Below are 14,616 nucleotides of genomic sequence, written 5' to 3'. Positions count from 1 at the left end.
AAGCTACAAAGGACCATCCAAAACATCAAAAGGGTTTCATTTTAGCATTCACAAGTTTAAGCATCTCCTTGGCAAGTAAGTAAACATCTGGCACCTCCTATGCATCCTTCATTTTGAAGAACTCAGTGAAAATCCCTCTCCTAGGGTTTCGTGTGCTTTTGAACTCCAAATGATTTTTCTTCAATACAGTGAGAAAAATCCTAATTTTATGTTCCATAACACCTGACCATATCTCATATACCCCTCCAAACATTTTCTCGTACCCATTCCATCATTTCCCCTAAACCCTAGCTCAATGTTGTGTTTTTGAAAATTTCTAGGCTAGGACTATGTTTTGTACTTTTCCACACCTTTCACTCACTCTTTTCAATAAATTATACCTCCCTACACTCCGTAACATCTATCCCTACCCCTCAAAATTTTCCCAAGAATTTAGACGCCCTTAAACCATTTACTGTAGATAGGAACATTTTTATTTCAAAATATGTTTCTCACCAAATGGAGAAGAATGTTACAAAAATGAAAGAGGTTTTTCTTAATAATAGGCCAAGGAACAAAAAAACTCCTTCAGTTTATGCACAAGTGTTATGATTTGAGAGAAATTCCCAAAATACACTTGTTGCGAGAGAGTTTCTCAGTATTTTAGTGACCCACTACAAACTTGGATTATGAACAAATGGGAAAGTATTTTTGAAACCTAGAGGAGGTTTTTGTTCCTAATATTCAAATCAAAACAAAACTCTCTCACTTTTCACACAGGTATCAAGGATTGGGAGATAAGATTTCCTCATTTCAACCTATTTTTCTGCCTGTGCAATGTTTTGTTTTAGTCACCTTTTTCAGAGAAAATTGTGGCCAATCATAGATGCATCTTGGCAAACGGGAAAAGGTTATTGTTCCAAACATGCCAAAGAACAAAAACCTCTCTCAGAGTTTCAAAGCTATTTACTTTTCCTAGAGGGATCTAAATGATAGAAACTCTACATGGTCAGATAGATCTTGAATTATAAATCATCTTTGGACACTTGTCAGCCCAAATCATCGGCTTTTGCAAGGGGAAAATGGCCAAAAACAACCTTAAAAACACCTTTATGCCCTGTTTTTCGAGGCCACACTACGCTTTTTGAACAGTCTTGGGAGAATAGAATTTTGAGTGGCTATACTTGATCATTTTCCATTCTTTTGGACTCCATTGTTTAGCAGACAAAAAGATATTTCCAATTAGCTATCATGAGCTCAATTTGGAGTTTAGGAAGGCCTCCAAAAGTGGCATGCAATCTCACGCTGCACTTTTTCCAGGAGGGCGATTTTCTTCATCAATTTGCCCTAGTTTGACTTTTTACCTATGTAAATGATGTAATTAAGTATGTAAATTATGTAATAGTGGGTAATTACTATTATTAAGTTGTTTTTATGTAAATTTGGCCTTATTTATGAGAGAGGTTAGAGTCAAAGTTAAATGGAGGAGTTGTTTTAAACCTCCCTAGACATTAGGTTTTGGTTAGAAGACCTCATGGAGTAGTTCCTAGAGTCATGGAATTGACCCCTGAGAGTGGGGAGATGTTGTTTTGGTCTTTATGTATCATTTTCTTAATGATATGACTATTTTGGTCTTTATGTATCATTTATATTTGCAAGGTGAAGCCAATAAATGGTTTAAGAACTTACTAGCTGCAAGCATTTTCAATTTCCATCAATTTGTGAAAGTCTTCCTTGATAGATGGGTGATCAAGGGGAATCATTTTCTGATTTAGAAGAATATAATTAGTTGGAAAGATAGCCAAGAGAAACATTGCAACACTTTTTAGCCACGTTCAATCAAGTATACCATTCAATCCCTGCTGATATCAAACTGCCACCCGATTGAGCTCTTTCACACAACCCAGATGCCTTTGATCTAGAAATGGAATTTCAATTGAGAGAAAGGGATCCTACCACACTCGAAGAAATGCAGGATAGTGCAATAGTTGTGGAAGCTAATTTTTTTGTCAGAAGGTCAAATTTAAAAGAAGAAGCGAGGGAGAACATAGAGAAGGAACATCTAACATTTTCAGAAGTGAGGCTCGACATTTTGGTAAGAAAAATGGAGGAAATGATGCAAAATATCATCATGAGATATGAACTTGTTATTAAAAAACACCATGTCCCTCTTATTGATGAAGAAGAAGAGGTTTTTGACCCTAAAAATTATCTTACTCATTCTAGTTACCATAGATCAGAAAGTGATTTTTTGTGTATTCATTTGTGCACAGCCATGAAGATGAATATGTAGATCAACTCGTGGAGGATCAATATGTTTATCTAATATGTATGTTTGATGTGATTCCTTATAATGACGAGTTACCCAAGTATGATCAATATGATGATAATTATGTTGTTGAAATAGAGGTTAACTCTACAAGGCAATTAGTGACATATTTTTGGGAGGAAGAAGCTTTATTACAGTAGCTTAGATGTAGCACTCAACCTATGCATATCAATCATGAAAGCAATGAAGAGAATTCCAAAAATTTCAAATCAGGTGAAGCGTCTTTTAATTTAAGTTTTACTTCATTTCAATTACTGAGAGAAAATTTTCCTAAGATTAGTAATCAACAATCTTTTAGTTTTTATGTTGAGCACAGAGAAGACCATGCAATTCTTGACCAGGACTCCTTACCTTTTTGTTTCTCTTCTTTTGAAATAATAAGAGAAAACTACAAGGTTTCCAAGGAAGCAAATAAGCAAGTTAAAAATAGTTGGAAACCTTCTCTTGAAGTTCTTGAGAATGTTGTTTGTAATATAGAACATTTTTTTAGTCCACAATCACCATTACCAAGAAACATTCAGATTGAAAATGCAACCGAAAGTGCGGAACATGTAGAGTTTATAGAAAATCATGTAGCCTCACTGGAGCCAATGTATGACAAGTTGCAACAATCCTCTCAAGTTCTCCTTGATCCAATAGTTGATTTTGCGGATGATTTTGTGGATGATATCTTAGTCAAATTCCTTCTCCATTAGTTAACTATGAGCTTCAAAACAAAGATGACATGAATTTGATCAGGCAGCTAGCTTCATTGTTTTGTTCAGCAGGAGTCTCATTACAAATTTCATTGAAAAATTTGCAGTCTACATCTGTTTCGCTCGAGAATAACAAACTTCATTTTATAAAATAACCAATGTCTAAAAAAGAAGAAGATTCTTGTCTCATTGTTGATCATCAAGAAAAGGTAGTCATTCATGAGTTTCAGGATCCTTTTGTCAAGTTGCTGCAGTCATCAAGGGAGATGAGTTTATTATGTTTATGGATCATGTACACATGTTCAGTGGACACTTGGAGTGACCTAGCTTTTGTTTTTTCTTGCTTGCTCAAGGAAAGTACGAGCATAATTCAAATAAGTAGCCATTTGCTGGATTAGTTACACTGGAGGGATCATTACACATGATTGTATATATATATATATATATATATATATATATATATATCTTCAGCAGGTGGGTAGTAATCATCAGGATTTAAGGCTTGAAGTGAAGGCCCTAAGATCCCGATGGTCTGCTGCCATAAGTAAGCTCAGTCAGTTTGTTTTGTTTATTTTTTGTCTAAGTCACTTAGTCAGTGAGTTTTCAATTTGAGTTTAGTCTTTGGATTTTGACTCCATGCCCAATGAATAAGGCTACTTGGTCTACAGTGTTCTTGACACCTCCAAGGAGCTGCCATCCCCATCTGGAGCCATTGTTAGTGTCAATCAGTTCTGCCTCTCACCAAGCTTTTTTAGGGGTCTCAAGTCAAATTTGATCATTTCATTAGGTTTCAAAATAAAATTTGGTCACTGGTTGTTGTGTCTAGGTCATTGCTTCTCCTTTCACTTACTCATGGTCTTCATCACTCATCATGGTCATTGTCTTCTTCGAGTTATCATATCTTCATTCAAGTGTCTTGGGTCATGAAATGGTTAAATTCCTCATTTTAGGTCATGGTCTAGGGTTTCAGTCCATGTGTCATCATGATACCATATGTCAAAACAAAAAACATGTCCATCATGTGATTCAGTGGGTAAAAGGAGTTAGCAGCTTAGGGAAAGCAAAATAAAGGTAAAAGTAATGTTCTATTTCAAATAAGGCAATGTTGTAGTACACTACCTCGTCTTATCATTTCTCAAAGGGACATATGATGTCATGCCACTACCAAAGCAAAGATAAACTTTCAAGCTACAAAGGACCATCCAAAGCATCAAAAGGGTTTCATTTTATCATTCATAGGTTTAATCATCTCCTTGGCAGGTAAGTGAACATCTAGCACCTCATATGCATCCTTCATTTTGAAGAACTCAGTGAAAATCCCTCTCATAGGGTTTCGTTGTGCTTTTGGTCTCCAAATGATTTTGTTTCATTACAGTGAGAAAAATCCTAGTTTTTATGTTCCATAACACCTGATCATATCTTATATACCCCTCCCAACATTTTCCCGTACCCATTCCCTTCATTTCCCCTCATTTTCCCTAAACCCTAGCTCAATGTTGTGTTTTTGCAAATTTCTAGGCTAGGACTGTGTTTTGGACATTTTCACACCTTTCCCTCACTCTTTTCAAGAAATTCCACCTGCCTACACTCGCTAACATCTATCCATGCCCCCAAAAATTTTCCCAAGAATTTATGCACCCTTAAACCCCTTCATCTCCCTCCATTTGAAAAAACAGTCCCTTTTCTCTTTGAGACCATTTGCTGCAGATAGGAACATTTTTGTTTCAAAATATGTTTTTGACCAAATGGAGAAGAATGTTACAAAAGTGAAAGAGGCTTTTGTCACTAATAGGCAAAGGAAAAAAAAATCCTTCAGTTTATGCACAGGGTTATGATTTGAGAGAAATGCCCAAAATAAACTTGTTACGAGAGAGTTTCTCAGTGTTTTAGTGACCAACTACAAACTTGGATTATGAACAAATGGGAAAGTATTTTTGAAACCTGGAGGAGGATTTTTTTCCTAATATTCAAATCTACACAAAAATATCTCACTTTTCACACAAGTATTAGGGGTTGGGAGATAAACTTTCCTCATTTCAGCCTATTTTTCTGACTGTGCAATGTTTTGTTTTAGTCACATTTTTTAGATAAATTTTGGCCAATCAGAGATGCATCTTGGCAAACGGGAAGAGGTTATTGTTCCAAACATTCCAAAGAACAAAAACATCTCTCAGAGTTTCAAAATTATTTACAGTAAAAGAGATATAGCTCCACCTTTCAGCCCTATTTTCACGTAAATTTGGCAATTTTTGGCATAGTCACCCTGCCAAAAGCGTAGGGTGGGCCACGCTTCACATTTTCTAGTGTTGGAATTTGTAATGATGACACATTAGAAACCCTTCATGCACTTTACTAATTTATTCCTACCTACTTGTTTTGTTAATTAACAAGTTATTTACCATGTAAATACTAGAAATAAATACAAGTACATGCTCAACACGTTACAGATCATCAACTTAAGGAAATAGAAACAAGCACACAACTGGCACCATTGTTTTTGGACTAATATCCATGGAAAACCCAATGCGGGAAAATCGGTGCAGCTATCTGAGGGTTTGATTTATTAAGTAATTTCAGAATACAATCTGGGTGCCAAATCTGGCTCACCCAATAAAGAAAAATCTCTGTAGTAGTACCTCTCTACTTGGAAGAAGATGTTCCGGCTGAAACCCCGGATAAACACTTTGGCAGCTCCACATCTCCAATCTGCGCCATGAAACCCCAGCGTCAGCCTTTAGGGACTGTGTCAGCCTCTCTCTGGCCTAGTGTTAGCCCAACGTCACTCTAGCTTGGCCTGTGTCGGCCTCTAGAGGCACTACGTTAGTCTTCTGGCCCTCTGAGGCACTGCGCAGCTCTTGGCTACCTATGCATGAGCCTTGGCTGGCTTTGCATGAACCCTTGGCTGCTTCTACGTCCCTCTCTCCAGATACTGTGTTGATCCTCCTGGTGCTATCTCTACCTCTTTGCTTCTATATTCACTGCCCCTTAGCTACAACTCTGATCACTCTCTCAAATTTCTCAACAAACCCAGCCCGAGAAATTCAAAATCTTCATCTCTTGGTGTGTCCTCCAAGTCACCCTTAAGCCTCCTCTTATACTTTTCTCGTTGACAAATCAACAGACGAGATTAAGTCCATAATTAATGGCTAAGATTAGATTTGGCTTGATCAATGACTTTTGGACCATTCTAACACATTTTTATATTAATTCACATTAATATTTTACTTTCCCTAAGTTTAGACTTAGGGACTTCGTTAAAAATATTAATTATTTTAATATCTCCCAAACTGTTTAGAATCAGCCCAAACCCTTTCTGAGTATTGGAGATCTCATGTGCCTTAGCCTCTCCACCAATTTTCATGGATAGAGCACATCCAATGCTACCCCAAATCAACACTCCCTCTTAGTGAGGACTGTGCTCTAGTAATACTCCTCACCGAGCATCACTCTGATCATCCGACATCAGTCCCTGTGTTGATGCTAGGCCTGCTGCCCAACATCCTCTGCACTACTACATCCTATACTGGTACCCATGGCCCTACCACTACCACTGCTGCATCCGTACTGCAACTCCCTCTGCATCTGTGTTTCTGCGCATGGCCCTTCCACTACCACTATTGCATCTGCACTGCAACCGCTCTCATAATGTTGCATCGTGCCACCCATAGCACTACAACTGCTAATTGTTGCACTGCAACTCATTTACTGAGAAGTAAGTAACTGATCTCCCAACTCTGACATCTCTGTCAGGCTAGAGACATCCTCGATGTTGAAACACCCTCTGTCGCTGACAAGTTCTCCCTCTCTGATCTCTACACTGCTGCAACAACCCCATGCACATTGCACTATTACACACCTCTCTGTGCCATCCTGCACTAGTGAAACACTCCTATGCCTCTCGCACTGTTGCAGCCTGCTAGCCTCGCGTTTTCCTGGGAATCCTGCTGATCCAGGTGGATGTTGGTGGCCACCCACCTATCCCATTTGGACCCCCACAACTGTCTCTTTTAGTTTTTCTGTTTCCTTAATTATAGCACAGTTTAATATTTTTAGCATTTTTTCGGGTCCTAAACTTCCGGAGCCATTTTGAGGCCCTAAACGACGTTTTTTAGGAAATCTATCGCCAGCTATTTTTCTGATAGAAATCATCTTTTCCGTCGTATTCCTCGGAGAGATCTTTCCAATGGGCTATCATGCACGTCAAACGGAGATAGTACGACCAATTCGTGACCCCGGGAAGTTGATGTACCAACTTACCCAAAAACGGGGCCCACAATTTGGCGTTTCATCTTCTAGGGTTAGGTTTTGGAATGTGAAGGGTTTTCCATTGTTTCTCAACAATAAATAGGCCCTCGAGCCTCATTGTAACACAGTTCGAAACAGTTCATAGGCATGTAGCCGACACATCTCTTCTCAGAGATAAGCTACCATCGCCCTAGCTGGGTTATTTCTATTTGTAAGCATATTTCAGTATTCTCCATTAATGAAATGAAGTATTATTTCCGCTACATCTCTGTTTTTATGGTTATCGCATCTCTGTATTTATGGTTATATTTGTAATCTATTGCGTTCCTGCTTAAATCCGAATCAGTGGTATCAGAGCGGTCTGCTTTTTCTCTGTTTTTCTTTGCATGTCCCCAACGAGGTCGAGATATAAGGAGTTAGGGCTTGAATTGGTCGAACCATTGCAGGACCAGCCTCGCAAATCTCGACGACCTCCCATGGCGGATGAGAAGAAAGATGAGGGGGCAGGAGATCCTATCAGAATCTTGCTCGAAGAAGCCCTCGTGTGGCAAAGGAACGCGATGATGGATAGCTTTGCATAGATCCTTCAGCGGCTACCCAGAGGTGACGCATCGACTTCCAACAGCTACTGTGGAAATGCCACACCGTTTAAGGTACAAGTTAATTTTGAAATCCCCATCTTCGAGGGTCAAATAGACGCAGATGCCGTAGATAAATGGCTAAATCTGCTAGATGGGTATTTTTCTGTTCATGAATTTTCAAGTCGGGAAAAGATCGTTTTCGCTCTTCTCAAAGCAGCCCCCCACGTCAAGGACTGGTGGGAAACATACTGCGAGCAGAAGAATGAAAGTACAGGCTCACTGTTTTCAGCCGCCCCCACTTGGAATGACTTTCGGGATGCCATCAAGGAGCAGTACTACCCTGTCAAAAGCTATGAGGACAAATACATCAAATGGACCACATTGCGGCAGGGACGAGACCAAGATGTGCCAGAGTTCACAAATATTTTTCATACCCTTCGCACAAAGTTGGGTATCAAAGATTCTGAGCTGCATCTGGTACTCAAATACCACGGCTACCTACACAGATACATCCAGGAAGAGATGGAGTTCTTGAACATCTCCTCACTCCGCACAACATACTGATACACTGTCAAAATCGAGCAAAAGTTCAAACAGAAGAAGCGAGACTTTGGATCTACAAATCCAAAGCCTAAAGGACAAAGCCAAGGCGGGGTGACCCAAGACAACCCCTCGAAGCCGCAAGAAAAGAACACCACCACGAAGCCGAAGAAGGACACAGGAAAGTGGTGTGAGTTCCACAAGAGTCCCACTCATAACACAAGTGAGTGTCGGACCAAGCAGTCGCTGGTGCCCGAGTTGAAGGCTTCCGAATCAGATGCATGTTCCGACTCTGAGCCAGAACCTGACAAGGGGAATGGCAAAGGGAAGCAGATCATTGATGCAGATCCTAGTGCCACTGTTGCCACTGCCAAGATCCAGAAGAATGAGCCCGAAGAGCCAGAGGAGGGGGAACGTCTTTTCCACTCACAAATGTGGGTGAAGGGTTCGCCACTGCAATTCATTGTCAATAGTGGCAGCCAAAAGAACCTCATTTCAGCAGAGGTCGTGAAGCGGTTGGGCCTACCGACTACACCACACCCGCAGCCGTACAGTATAGGGTGGCTTCACGAAGGACGAGATCTCAAAGTTCGCCAGCAGTGCCGCCTTCCCTACAGCATCAAGCCCTTCACAGACGAGGTATTATGTGATGTTACACCTCTGGATGTTTTTGATGTACTATTAGGCTAGCCATACTTGTGGAGGCGACATGCTGTGTATGAGTCAAGGCCTCGCGCTACCATTATTTCTTTGGATAATTAATTATACAGGATACCGGGGGTAGCCCCACCTACTGCCACCTCTTTGATCACTGCTAAGAAAGGCAGCAAGCTCATCTCACAGACTAGGAAATTTATTTTCTGTCTGGTTCGCTCCCAAAGTAAGGGGAAGATCGTTGCTACATCCATGACCCCCACGAAGGGTTCCTCCACGCAGCAGTAGCAACCGAGGGATACAGTCAGAACAGAACACAGGAACAACTTCTTCTCACCCACGGGGGCACCACACAAGTTTCAGGTGGGGAACAAAGTTTGGTTGCATCGACAGAAAGAACGCCTTACCAGAACCCATCAGAAACTCAGACCACTTCGACATGGTCCTTACACCAGTAACAAGGCTACGAGAAACAATGCTTTGAAGCACAACATTCCTCCATTCCTTCACTTGCACCGAGTGTTCAATGTGGACCGTCGCCGACCATGCTCCCCACCATTTCTGGATACATCAAAGATGGCAGAACAACTCACCAGAGACCCAGCTCAGCAGAAGCTTCCTCATCTCAGGGAGGAACTCAACGCAATGGGGACCATTGCTTCCTAAGGGGGGAGGAATGATCCAGGTGGATGTTGGTTGCCACCCACCTATCCCATTTGGACCCCCACAACTGTCTCTTTCAGTTTTTCTGTTTCCTTAATTATAGCACAGTTTACTATTTTTAGCATTTTTTCGGGTCCTAAACTTCCGGAGCCATTTTGAGGCCGTAAACGACGTTTTTTGGGAAATCTACCGCCAGCGATTTTTCTAATAAAAATCTCCTTTTTTGTCGTATTCCTCGGAGAGATCTTTCCAACGGGCTATCATGCACGTCAAACGGAGATAGTACGACCAATTCACGACCCCGGGAAGTTGATGTACCAACTTACCCAAAAACGGGGCCCACAATTTGGCGTTTCATCTTCTAGGGTTAGGTTTTGGAATGTGAAGGGTTTTCCTTTGTTTCTCAACAATAAATAGGCCCTCGAGCCTCATTGTAACACAGTTCGAAACAGTTCAGAGGCATGTAGCCGACACATCTCTTCTCAGAGATAAGCTACCATCGCCCTAGCTGGGTTATTTCTATTTGTAAGCATATTTCAGTATTCTCCATTAATGAAATGAAGTATTATTTCCGCTACATATCTATTTTTATGGTTATCGCATCTCTGTATTTATGGTTATCTTTGTAATCTATTGTGTTCCTGCTTAAATCCAGATCACCTGCACTATAGCTCCCTCTGTCGCTCCATTCGCATCCATCTCTACTGACATCACCAGTACTGCTACTCCTCTTCGGGGCTCTCGTAGCAAGGTCTAATCCAAGAGGATGGGTACCTCAAGGATCCTACCCCTCACCACCTGTAGTCCTCCTGACTACAGCTCGATGTCTCCCCACTTCTTCTGAAGTGGCACATGAGCACCCATGGCAGAATCATCGTCTGTCTCTACTTCCTTCTCTGCCCTTGCCGGTGCACCCTTGGTCTCAGAGGCCTCTCCCTTACTCTTCTTCCTTGGACACTGGGTCACATAATGAACCAGCTCCCCACAGTGGAAGCATTTGATCTTAGAGAGGTCCTTCTTCTTTCGTTTCTCCTACTTTCCCTCAGATGCTAGGGCAACATCTTCTTTGTCCTCCTTCTTGATTCTTATCCTCGTGCCGCTGCTTCCTGCCTTGCTCAGCCTTCTAATCTCTTCTTGGAGAAGAGCAGCCCATTTCCCCCCAATCTGGAAGGGTCGCCCTACCCAATATGCTCTAGACAAACATCTCCCAGTCTTCTGAGACTGCGTTTAGGGTTGTTCTCACCATCAATTCTAGATCTGGTGTTGCCCATATGGAAGTCAGTTGATCTAGGATCTCCTTCAATCGACTGAGGAATGATTCAATCTGTTCTCCCTTCTGCATTTGGTATGATCACAGTTGATTTTCTAGTAGCATCTTCCTTTGCGCGGAAATATTCTGATACAACTTGGTCGGGGCCTCCCACATCTCTTCTATCATGTTCTTCTCAGCAATATGTGGTACTATATGATCCTTGACCTTGTTAAGGATGATACTCTTAGCACTCGCCATTGCATCCTAGTACCTGTCATTATCAACCAGGTCAATTGTTAGGCCCCTATACTACTAGTGTAACCCCTTATTATTTTTAGTACAACCCACTTATTATATTGATATACCCATGTAGTGCCCATATTGTTACTATTGTGCCACATAGAAGCCCACTATTGTTATTATTGTGCCCTTACATTATTATTGTTATGTCGGCTCTGATTATGTTATGACCCCTTAGACTCCTATATATAGAAAGGAGGTCTTTTCATTTGTATCATCTAAGAATTGTTCATTTATGTAATGTAAAGGAGGTTGCCCCCTCGAAGAGGCTGAATTCTAAGGCGTTGATCTATCTTTTCTATATTTTCTTGAGCTGGTTTCATAACATTTGGTATCAGAGATTTGGATTCTAGGGTTTCGTTGCTCCAAACAGGTCATCGTGGCATTTTTGCTATAACTTTTTTTTTGTGACGTTTCAAAAGTCGCAAAAAAAAACCCATTTGAGAAGAAATCGCGTTGAACCTTGGGTATAAATTTCAGAGCTTTTAGCACGATATTTGCGGAGATATGATCTGAGGAAGTTGGTCTTTTTGCAGACTCCTGAATTACATTCAAAACAGGTGACCTGGGAAAAATCGTCATAACTTTCTCTCTGAGGATCAGATTGAAATTTCGTAAGAAGTTACAGAAAGAGGACGGACTTTAGTTTCTTGTATACATTTTTCAGATCCAAAGGTCTAAACAGTGACACGTGGCACTTGATACAAGTTCACTCTTCTGGAAAGGTCTATAATCAGGTCATCTTGGGAGATTGTACATAACTCTTCCTTAGAGAATCCAATTTGGATCAGACTGGTGGCATTGGAAAGAGGACACAGAGGGCTACTATAGGTCACAATTTCAGAACTTAAAGATCCAAAAGTACAGAGTTACGGTCGTTTCAAGGTCAAGCTCCTAAAATCAAGAAAAAGCAAGATGAGGAAGCTTGATGGCAAGGATCCGGTAATTGGATACTTCAGATGGAGCAATATTTTGATCTACATGGTGTAAAACTATTACAAAAGGTATGCATTGCATCTTCATATTTAGAGCCAGATCAATTTTTATGGTACAAAGGGCTTTGTTCTCATAAACAACTTGTTACATGGTCAATCTTCACGGAGGAAATGATAGCACATTATGAGGATACAAAGAGCAACACCTTCTTTAGTGCAACACCACAACAATTGGAAAGAGTAAAAGGGCTTTGTGACATAGTGGAAAGCAAAATTATGGAAACCAGGAAGTGTACCCCTCACAACTATAAAGATGGAAGTGTTGTTTCTCCTAGCCTTCCACAACCTACAAGGGTTACACCACAACAATTGGAAGAAAAAAGAGAAAAAGGGCTTTGTTACAATTGTGATAGCAAATGCACTAAAGGTCATAAGTGTGCTGAGAAGAAATTATTTTACATAGAATATGAAGAGGAGGAAGAAAAGGATCAAGAGACATCAAAAGAAGAGGATATATGCCAGGACCCCACCCCAGAGAAAGAAGAAATGAATCAGACCATATCTTGTAAAGCATTGGCAAGAATTACCACTCCTCAAACTCTCAAGATGGAAGGAAATATCAAGAAGAAAAAGGTGCAAGAAGTGAAAGATCACATCAAGAAAGAAGAAATGAATCCAACCATATCTTGTAATTCATTGGTCGAAATTACCACTCCACAAACTATCAAGATAGAAGGACACATCAAGAAGAAAAATGTTCAAGAAGTGAAAGATCACATCGAGCATCAAGAAATGAATTTGACCATATCTTGTAAAGGATTGAAATAAATTACCACTCCTCAAACTCTAGAGATAGAAGGACATATCAAGAAGAAAAAGGTTCAAGCAGAGAAAGATCACATCGAGCATCAACAACAAGTTCTCCAACTTTTAAAGGATAACACCACTTCAGTGCAAAATCAAACGAAACAACAGGTAGATCAATGTCGTAGTGAAAAATGTTTTGATGTAGGTGATTGGGTATTTTTACTGCTACATCTCAAGCAAGCTATTTATGAGAAGGAAATGTTGGCAATACTACATGCACTTAAAAAATGACGACCGTACCGAATGGGAAGACTCTTCAAGGATGAGGATGTAGAAGCATTATTTTGTTCTATTTCTATTATCCAACTAGATTGGATAAAAGAAGCAAGGGATGAATGGAACAAGGACGAAGAAGTATGGCCACTTATTCAAAAGTTGCAAAAGTTTCCAATTCAAACAATATTGCCAGAAATTGAAGAGGAAGGAAAAATCATATTGGAACCTGGAGCAGTCATAGAAACAAGAACCCAACAGCTACGAAAGTGATCAATTTCAGAGTATCTCATCAAGTGGAAGAACTTACCCGCTGAAGATTCCACATGGGAGGACAAGAATTTTATACAAAAGCATCAAGAACTACTCAAGCGTTGAGGACAACACTTTTTGAAGGAGAGGGGCATGTTAGGCCCCTATACTACTAGTGTAACCCATTATTGTTATTAGTAAAACCCACTGATTATATTGATGTACCCATGTAGTGCCCATATTGTTACTATTGTGCCACATAGAAGCCCACTATTGTTATTATCGTGCCCTTACATTATTATTGTTATGTCGGCTCTGATTATGTTATGACCCCTTAGACTCCTATATATAGAAAGGAGGTCTTTTCATTTGTATCATCCAAGAATTGTTCATTTATGTAATGTAAAGGAGGTTGCCCCCTCGAAGAGGCTGAATTCTAAGGCGTTGATCTATCTTTTCTATATTTTCTTGAGTTGGTTTCATAACATCAATTGGGATAGCTATTGTCCTCAAGGCAAAGTGCTTTACACGATTCATATCTAGTACGGATAAGATTTTGGCCTTCCTGACTACAAAGTTCGAGGCTCTGTCTAGTCTATCTTGGTCTTTTACTCCATGTAGTGTCATTTCATTGCTCCTCTACTTCCCTCCTGGAAGTTTTCGGTATGACTCCTCTAAGCCTCAATTTCCCTCCTAGAAACCCTTCTGCTAAAGTCGAGATGCCCCTCTCTAATCGTCTATGCAACTGCAACACTGATCTGGATTCCTTGGCTAGAAATTCACCTTGGCAGCAACTCCCTCTACCTTGGCCTTGTCCTGTTAGGTATTGTTCTGACTACAGTACCCCACCAGCTCCACTCTACAACTTACCGATAGCCTCCTAAACCCCAGCAAACTGAAGGTTAGAGCTCTTACGATCTGCACAATCCCGGCACCGGCAAATCAGTCTCCTTAGCCAACTGTGTTAGCCCTCCTGACCTCTGTGTGGCTCTGTATGAGCCTTCCTTTGCCTCCCTCAGGCTCTGTGCTGCCTCTTGTTGGCTCAATCTTGATGACGCAGGAACTGTGTCACCCCTTCCTTGCTACTACTCTACTAGGAACAACTTTTGTC

Source organism: Pinus tabuliformis, chromosome J, assembly GCF_031772625.1.
Source record: "Pinus tabuliformis cultivar Carrire ecotype Pingquan chromosome J, CPIR1, whole genome shotgun sequence".
Taxonomy (NCBI): Eukaryota; Viridiplantae; Streptophyta; class Pinopsida; order Pinales; family Pinaceae; genus Pinus; species Pinus tabuliformis.
Note: the sequence above shows the minus strand (reverse complement) of the source record.